This window comes from Pseudorca crassidens, chromosome X (genome assembly GCF_039906515.1).
Source record: "Pseudorca crassidens isolate mPseCra1 chromosome X, mPseCra1.hap1, whole genome shotgun sequence".
In the NCBI taxonomy this organism is placed as follows: domain Eukaryota; kingdom Metazoa; phylum Chordata; class Mammalia; order Artiodactyla; family Delphinidae; genus Pseudorca; species Pseudorca crassidens.
Window position 1 is genome coordinate 8,366,057 of NC_090317.1, and position 8,480 is coordinate 8,374,536.

At 40.1% G+C, this 8,480-nt stretch overlaps 1 non-coding gene across 1 annotated transcript; it reads left to right on the plus strand.

Annotated features, from left to right (window-relative positions):
- The first annotated feature begins 4,555 nt into the window (after window positions 1–4,555).
- On the plus strand, window positions 4,556–4,628 carry TRNAG-UCC (transfer RNA glycine (anticodon UCC)). The gene has a single exon. It is a non-coding gene; the product is annotated as a tRNA-Gly (tRNA).
- The last annotated feature ends 3,852 nt before the right edge of the window (window positions 4,629–8,480 follow it).

Here is an 8,480-nt window from a genome sequence, read left to right on the forward strand (position 1 = left end):
GCCTGTGAGCCATGGCCGCTGAGCCTGCGCGTCCGGAGCCTGTGCTCCGCAACGGGAGAGGCCACAACAGTGAGAGGCCCACACACCGCAAAAAAACCCACAAAAAAACAAGCATGTCAGCAGTAAATAAAGCACTAGCTATTTTATCAGAGCACCACACTGGGGCCAGGACTTACAAATAGTCTCTGTAGAAGAAAAAACTTTATCTAATTATCATTTCATAATAAGTTTGTCCAATTATATATATATTTTAAGTTAAACTCCCTAAATTTTAAACACACACACACAGCAGAGTCACAAAGCAACAGTTTTATTGGACGTATTTTATTGACTATGAGCTCCATGAGGAAAGATACTGTGTCTGTCATATTCACAGTTATAGCCCTAGCATGGTGCCTGGCCCATAATATGTGATCATTACATAAATGTTAAAGGATTTTTTGGTTGAATAAATACCTCATCAGCAAGTCACAATTTTAAATATATTAAGAGACTAATAATTGCTAGAGAGAAGATATAATAAGGTCTCCTTTTCACATTTAATTGCAATAGTTTTCTTAAAAATACTTAGCACAAATTCCTGTTACAATAAGGAGACTTAGGCAATCTGTCTTAATGTAATTTAGAGCATGATGGCTCTAATTTAAAAGAAAGAAGTGCTGTTAATCAGTCTGTACTAGACTTTTAATACAACTTGAGAGAAACACGCTTTACATTTTACTCAGTCCATCAGGTGGGTAAAATGCTGATATGTCAACTTAGGTACACAAAAGTATCTTGAACATTCTTAAGATTTTAGCTGCTGATTCAGCCTCTCCAACTAGCAAAACAAACATCTACACAGAGACACAAGACACTGTCCTGCCTCAAAAATGAACTTTATTCTCTTGTATGAATGGCCCAAAGTTTTAAGGCACCTCCTACGACGCCTATTTATAAGCAAAACCTATTTATAAATAAAACCTGAGAACGTTGAAAATAAAAAATTATCATAGCTATTTATAAGATTGTTGACTACATTTTTCTTTTACAAAGATTTCATCTTGGGACTTCCCTGATGTCTCAGTGGTTAGGAATCCGCCTGCCAATGCAGGGGACACGGGTTCGAGCCCTGGTCCAGGAAGATCCCACATGCCGTGGAGCAACTAAGCCTGTGTGCCACAACTACTGAGCCTGCACTCTAGAGCCCATGAGCTGCAACTACTGAGACCGCATGCCACAGCTACTGAAGCCTGCAAGCCTAGAGCCCGTGCTCTGCAACAAGAGAAGCCTCTGCAATGAAAAGCCCGCACGCCACAACGAAGAGTAGCCCCCGCTCACCACAACTAGAGAAAGCCCGTGTGCCGCAATGAAGACCCAACGCAGCCAAAAATAAAAAATAAATAAAATTAATAAATTTAAAAAAAGAGCTCTGCATAAAAAGAAAGATACAGTTCAATTGTGACCTCACTCTTTTAATGGGCGTATATCCATTATTTTATTCTCCACTATTTCCAGGTATACTGTTTCTTAAGTCAGAGGGGTGGAATTCACTGGAGGACTCAGAAATCTTTTAGTTTTTTATGAGCAGAGGCTATAGCAATGAGCTGTCTTAGAATTTGTAAAGTGTTTCAGGAAATCAGCCATCCCATATTATTTTTTTCCTCATAGTTCAGGAATAAAACCTCTGGACAGACCAAAAGAAAAAATTCCAGAAAAAAAAGTAATGATTCATTTCTGCTATTGTTGCCCTGACATAAGTCACTGAGACACTGGTTATACTGCCAGATTCATCTTGATACATTTCCAAGAGTCCTTTTGGAATCTACTAAATAGGTTCCATCCCCATCCTCAAGTAACTTAGGCTCATGAAACCAAGACCCACTAAGAGACAGCTCCAGTGAAAAATCCGTCAATATTAAGGTCATCTTGTTATTAAAATAAACCAGATTTGACTCCAATAATTTTTCGCCTATCACATTTGCAAGTATTCAAAAGAAGACTAATACCCAATTTGGTGAGGCATGGTGAAACAAGCACTTATGTATATACTACTAATGAGACCATTCATTGGCATTATCTTTCTGGGGGGAAATTTTGTAAGATATATTCAAGCCTTAAAAATCGCCAAATTCTTTTACCCAGTTATTTCCTTTCTGGCAATTTATCTTAAGAAAATTACCATGAATTTCCACAAAGACTTACATATAATGACATGCATCACAGCATTGTTTATACTAGCAAAATAACAGAAACAGTTGAAATACATACAATAGCGAACTGTCAAATCATGGTATACCCGTATAATAATATTCTATGTACCTATGTAGTGAGGATAGGATAGGTTATTCTACCACAACAAATTAACCTAGAAATCCCAGTGGCTTACCAAAATAAAGACCAATTTCTCACTTGTGCTGCCTGTCCAACATGAAGTGGCAGGGGTCTCCACACAGCCATTGTGAGACAAAGGCTGATAGAAAATCCAGCACACAATGTCACCCATCACTTAGCAGAAAAAGAAATAAACTGGTGGATGGCACATACCAGCTCTTCCACACTTTGGCCCAGAAGTTTATTCCTCATTTTTGTCCTTTATGCTTATGCCCATTGGCCAGAATTAGTCACATAGTCCTATTTAACTACAGAGGGGATGAGAAGTGCAGAGGACCAAATGGAATGCTTGGTAACTCCCAATAACTCTATGGGAGCAGTTCAAAAAAACATTCTGTAGAGATATAAAAGAATGAAATGCTCATGATATGTAAGTAGAAAACTAAGCATAAATACTCTGTCTTGAATATAATTGCAGATTTGTAAAACATATTGTATTCTTTTTAACTTAGTGCATTTTGAAAATGTTCTTCAATTAAATTGGTGACTTCTATAATAAAATTATTTTTGAAAAGTATCATTTGGCTTTGGATAGTTAATTTAAACTTCTTTTTCTCTTTATTGGTACCTAACTCAGTCAGATACTGAGTACTAGGCACTGAGGATACAGAGATGGACCTGACAGTCCTTAGCCTCAAGAAGTTCACAGTCAAATAGGGGAGAAAAATACATAAACTCAATGGTGAGGCAGCATTGGTACTGTGATGTGATAGTAGAGGTGCATACAAAGTCTATGGGGGAGCAGAGACAGGAGGAAGGCAAAGAGAAGGAGGGTTAGAGAATGCTACCAATGAGAAGATATTTGTTTTAAACTTTAAAGGGGGTGCAAGAACTTGCAACATAGGTCCCCAAAAGGTCTTGTCCTTGTTTTTGAAACCTACATTCTTTTGCTTTATTGCCTTACCTCTACCCTGGTTAGATATTGACTCATTGCCCCAAGTAACTGGCAACAAGAGTAGTTATGTGCCCTAAAGTTAGGATCTAAGATGCCTAGGATAGAGACACAAATACCAATATAGTCTTTACCCTATGCCCCACATTACATGCCTAGTCTCTAATGATATCTGCTTAACTTCATCACAAGAAAAATTTGGAGCCATAGCTTACAAGGCTTCGGCTCTTAGAAGAAGGCGCCTTTCCCCTTCCCTTGGTCCTCACTAACCAATCACCAACTTAGTTGCTGCTCCACAACTTTCTACCCTTCCCCCGCCAGGTTAACATTGACACAGTAACCTGCCAGACTACCTGTATCTCCTTTGCCCAGGTGCCTGCTACCTTGTCACTTCCACCAGAATGTGTGTACCTCAGATATCAATATCAGCCCCAAATTAACACAAATTCACTGCATTCTCTTTGGAAACAGTGATTTGAACTGCCTTTGGAGGTGATGGGTAGATAATGTCAATTCCTTTGGAGGACCTCACCACTTGAAAACCCAGCATACTCCTGGGTCAAAGATATTTTGGTGATGCCAGAGTTCTCAACTGTTCCTTACTAGACTAGAGGCCTGACTTCTGACTGGTGTCCCATTAATATTTGTCATCTTCACCAAGCACATTTACAGCCATTTCAGTGTGATGGCTTATTAAACTGGCACAATAATGATTTTTGAACACAGATTGTGTTCATAAGAAATGTGAAATTGTTTGTATCTATAATATGTGATTATCTTTAGATTGCTCATTTAGAGAAAAACATTTTGTGCTTAGCACAATGAGAGATTACCCTCTAACTCCTTACTGTTTCTAATGGTTAATGATGCAAACTAACAGTGCCCCAGAATGTCATTCATCATTTCAAGATGGATGGCATAACTGAAAAAATGTTGCCAACTTAGTAAAACACATATAAAATATTAGTTTAGGCAGCTATTGTGAAAACCAACAAAAAAGAAATGCAGTTAGATTAACAGGGACTGACTACACAGAATTTTTTGTGTGTTGATAGAGTATACATACTAAGAAAAATAACGCCATTGCCACAACTATTGAGTTGAGAGGTTAGTATTTCAAAAGTATTTAACAGCATACTAGCACACGGGACCTGCTTACATTGTCCAAATGGCAATGCAGTAAAGATTTCAAAGCCAAAAAACATACAAACAGTGTGTGTGCGTGTGTGTGTGTGTGTGCGTGCGCGCGTGTGCGCACATGTGTGTGTATAGAACAGCTATCCAGGGAATTCCCTGATGGTCCAGTGGTTAGGACTCTGCGCTTCCCCTGCAGGGGGCCCAGGTTCAATCCCTGGTCAGGGAACTAAGATCCGGCATGCTGTGCAGTGTAGCCAAAAAATAAATAAATAAACTTAAAATAAATAAATATAGAACAGTTATCCAATAGACAACTAACAGTAATAAGCATCCATGGGCAATAATTTTCTACAATAACATAGAACATTAGGTTTCAATTTTTAAAAAACAATTTGCTTATGAAATTTTTATGGATTAAAAGTAAAGCTAAGGTTTTATTCAGTTCAGATTTAAATATAAAGAAAGGCATTATTGTAGTCTCAGGAATATGCTTCAGGTTCTTTTTTAAATCTTTCTTTTAACATCAGCAAATTATACTCTAAAGCAGAGGTCTGCAAACCACAGCCTACAGGCCAAATCCGTCCTACCACTTACTTTGACCAATAAGGTTTTAGGAGAATACAGCCATGCCCATTCTTTTATGTATTGTCTATGTGTTTTGTTTTGTTTTTCCACTTTACAATGGCAGAGTTGAGTGCTTGTGACAAAGTCCATATGGCCCACAAAGCCAAAAACATTTACTATTTGGCCCTTTACAGAAAAAGTTTGCTGGCTGGTCCCTACTTTAGGGCTGCATTGTCTAATACAGTAGCCACTAGCCACACATGACTATTTAAATTTAAATTAATGAAAATGGGGACTTCCCTGGTGGTCCAGTGGTTAGGACTCTGCGCTTCCCCTGCAGGGGGTTCAATCCCTGGTTGGGGCTAAGATCCTGCATGCCTGCCGCGTGGTGCAGCCAAAAAAGAAAATGAAATAAAATTAAAAATTCAGTTTCTTAGTCACACTAGCCACATTTCAAGTGCTCAGTAGCCACACGTGGCTAATGGCTACCATGGTGGGCAGTGCATCATTTCCATCTTGGCAGAAAGTTTCATTGGATAGCAAGGCTCAGTGATAGCCTCACTACTCAAAGTGTGATCCATGTACCAGCAGCATTGTCATTACTGGGGAACTTGTTAGAAATGCAGAATGTGGGCCCCTACTAAATCAGGAACTACTGTTTAACAAGATCCCCAGGTGATTCTTATGAACATTAATGATTGAGAAGCCAGGTCTGGGGGGGATGAGGAAGAGGGTCAATAGATGGGGAACAGATGATTTAGTAATGAGAGGAAAATGCCATCACCAGGGGGAATAAAATACAGAGAAGTCCCCCACAACAGAGATTCTGCTAGCTGTGAGACCACCCTTCCCTCAGCACCTCCCATGTGCAGGCCCCAGAAACTCGTACTGTATTTAAGGGCAGCATTCAGGCCAATGATGTCCAGAAAGGCACAGTCCTTTCAATTTTGTATTGTTGCTGTTGTTACCATCACCATTAATATAAGGCTTCTGGTGATGTCATGATCTGAGGACGGAGACACAAAATGGAAGCCTGGGAAGCCCTGAGCCTCTCTCTAGAAGAGATGCCACTTGAGACATCCCTGTGCTGAGGACTGTCTGCATACATGTGAGTTGAAAGCGGACCTTCTGGTTCCAACCAGTCTGGGATCTAGTGCTTGTGGTCAGCATGTAGTTACCATCCTCCATCTGGGTGGGGGTCTTAGTTTCTGTAGAATAATTCAAAGATATGAATCAGACTGTTATCTGTATCCCTTCAGGAGGAACTAGGAATCCTGTGATTCTATCATCCAACTAACTGCTGGGTCTACTCTTTGGAACTCAGGGAAGGCCTAGGAGACTAAAGCCTTTTTTTCTACAAACGAGAAACAGGGGACACAGAGGGGCTTTCATACCCGGGAGGACCCTGCAGAGTCCTGTCTGGTTTCAATCCCCCCTTTTCTTTGTTACTCCTCAATCTTGAGGGGAACAGGGGTGGTACAAGACAGAGAATAGAGTTTTGGAGAGGTTAATCCTAAACTCGGCGGAGGAACTCGGTTTTAGGGGGATTCAGTTTCATTATGAGGAAGCAGACGTTGGTACCCATAAAGGTGGCCTGCCTGTCATAGTGGAAGGCCAGAGGAACTGTTGACCCTACAGGTGTGCTAGTGGAGGCCTCCTTTGGAGCAATGCTTTTCAACCAAGTGAACAAACCAGAATCATTGCGGGTGGGAGTGAGGATGGATAAGAGAGCAATTTGTGTGGTCTAGGAAAGCAAATTATGAAGTGATCTTCACCTATGTATTTAGAAATTTTAAATCACAATCAAGAAAATTGTTATATCTTTCTGTTTATTAAAACATGGTATGGATTATAAAACGTTAAAAGTCTCTTTTAGGTAGAGGTGGAAATGGCTCCATGGGGTTGTCTTCATGACCTTGTGCATTTAGTCTGTTCCAAGGTCTAACACTTGGCATTGAAGACTCAGAAACCTGAATGAGTCACACATGGAGAGGAGAGGTGAATCCACTCACTGCTTCAGAGTGCACTCGTGTGAATCAAGATCACAGGAATAATGTATAAAACCCAAATGCTAACTTATTAATGTACAAAGTGTGTCACAAGAATCAAATAGTTGGCACAACTAGTTCATTTTCTCCCTTTTCTCCCTATCTCTACCTGTAATTCAAAGTGTTGAATATAATACAATACAATATAATATAATATAATATGATATAATATGAATGTTGATTTGTTAACATGCGGGGAGACTTACCACTGTCACAGGAACTAGATCATTTTAAGGACAGCATATTCTTTCTCTCCTTTGCAAACATATATTTGAATCCAAACCTTAAATGATTACTTTGTGATGGTTTATGGACTCAACTAAAGATAACCTTTTGTATTATTATTATTATTATTTTTATTTTTATTTATTTTTTTTTTTTGCGGTACGCGGGCCTCTCACTGTTGTGGCCTCTCCCGGTGCGGAGCACAGGCTCCGGACGCGCAGGCTCAGCGGCCATGGTTTACGGGCCCAGCCGCTCCGCGGCATGTGGGATCTTCCCGAACCGGGGCACGAACCTGTGTCCCCTGCATCGGCAGGCGGACTCTCAACCACTGCGCCACCAGGGAAGCCCTTTTGTATTATTTTTATGGTAGGAATTGCTTGCCAAAGAAATAGGAAAACTTGCTTCTGTCATTCCTTTCACTTATTCATTCATTTCCCCAGTCATCCATCTATTCATTCATTTACTCTTTCATTCAGTGGACATAAATGTCTACCACGTGCTAGGCTCTCCCTAATAGGCATTAGGGATACATACATGAACAAAACAGGCAAAAGCAAACAAACAAACTACATATTCACATGGGGTTAATATTTTAGGTGGACAAAAACATAAAGGGAGACAATTAAAGCGACGAAGGGAGATAGAGATTGAGGGTGAGGAGTGAAAATTTTAAACCAGTGATCAGAAAGGGCTCAAATACAAGTTTTCCCCAGAGTTTCCTTAGCTAACCAGACCCTCTCCCCTTACGAATGACACATTCCTTTTTTTGGCCACATCTCGCAGCATGCGGGCATACGGGATCCTATTTCCCTGACCAGGGATCGAACCCACATCCCCCCTGCATTGGGAGCACGGAGTCTTAACCACTGGACCACCCTGACACATTCTTTCTTTAGCAGCGTTCAGTGATGTGAGTGAAATCCTGAAACCTTAAAACCTACTCTGTCTCTTTAAGGCAATGATTTGAAACCATGACAGCAGATTAGAATCACTTGGTCCAATTAAATAAGAATCTCTTGTGGCATCAATAGTTTTTAAAAGCTCCCCAGGTGACTCTAATATGCAGCCAACGCTGAGAATCACCGTTTCAAGGTGACATTGCTTTAATCTAATATACACTGAGCTTAAAGTTTAATTCTTCAAAGGCCACCTTATTTCCTATTTTGGGGGCAACATACCTTGCTCCTCCAAATTCCTCTGTAAGAAAAGAAAATGTATTCTCTTTAAACTGTTACATGCAG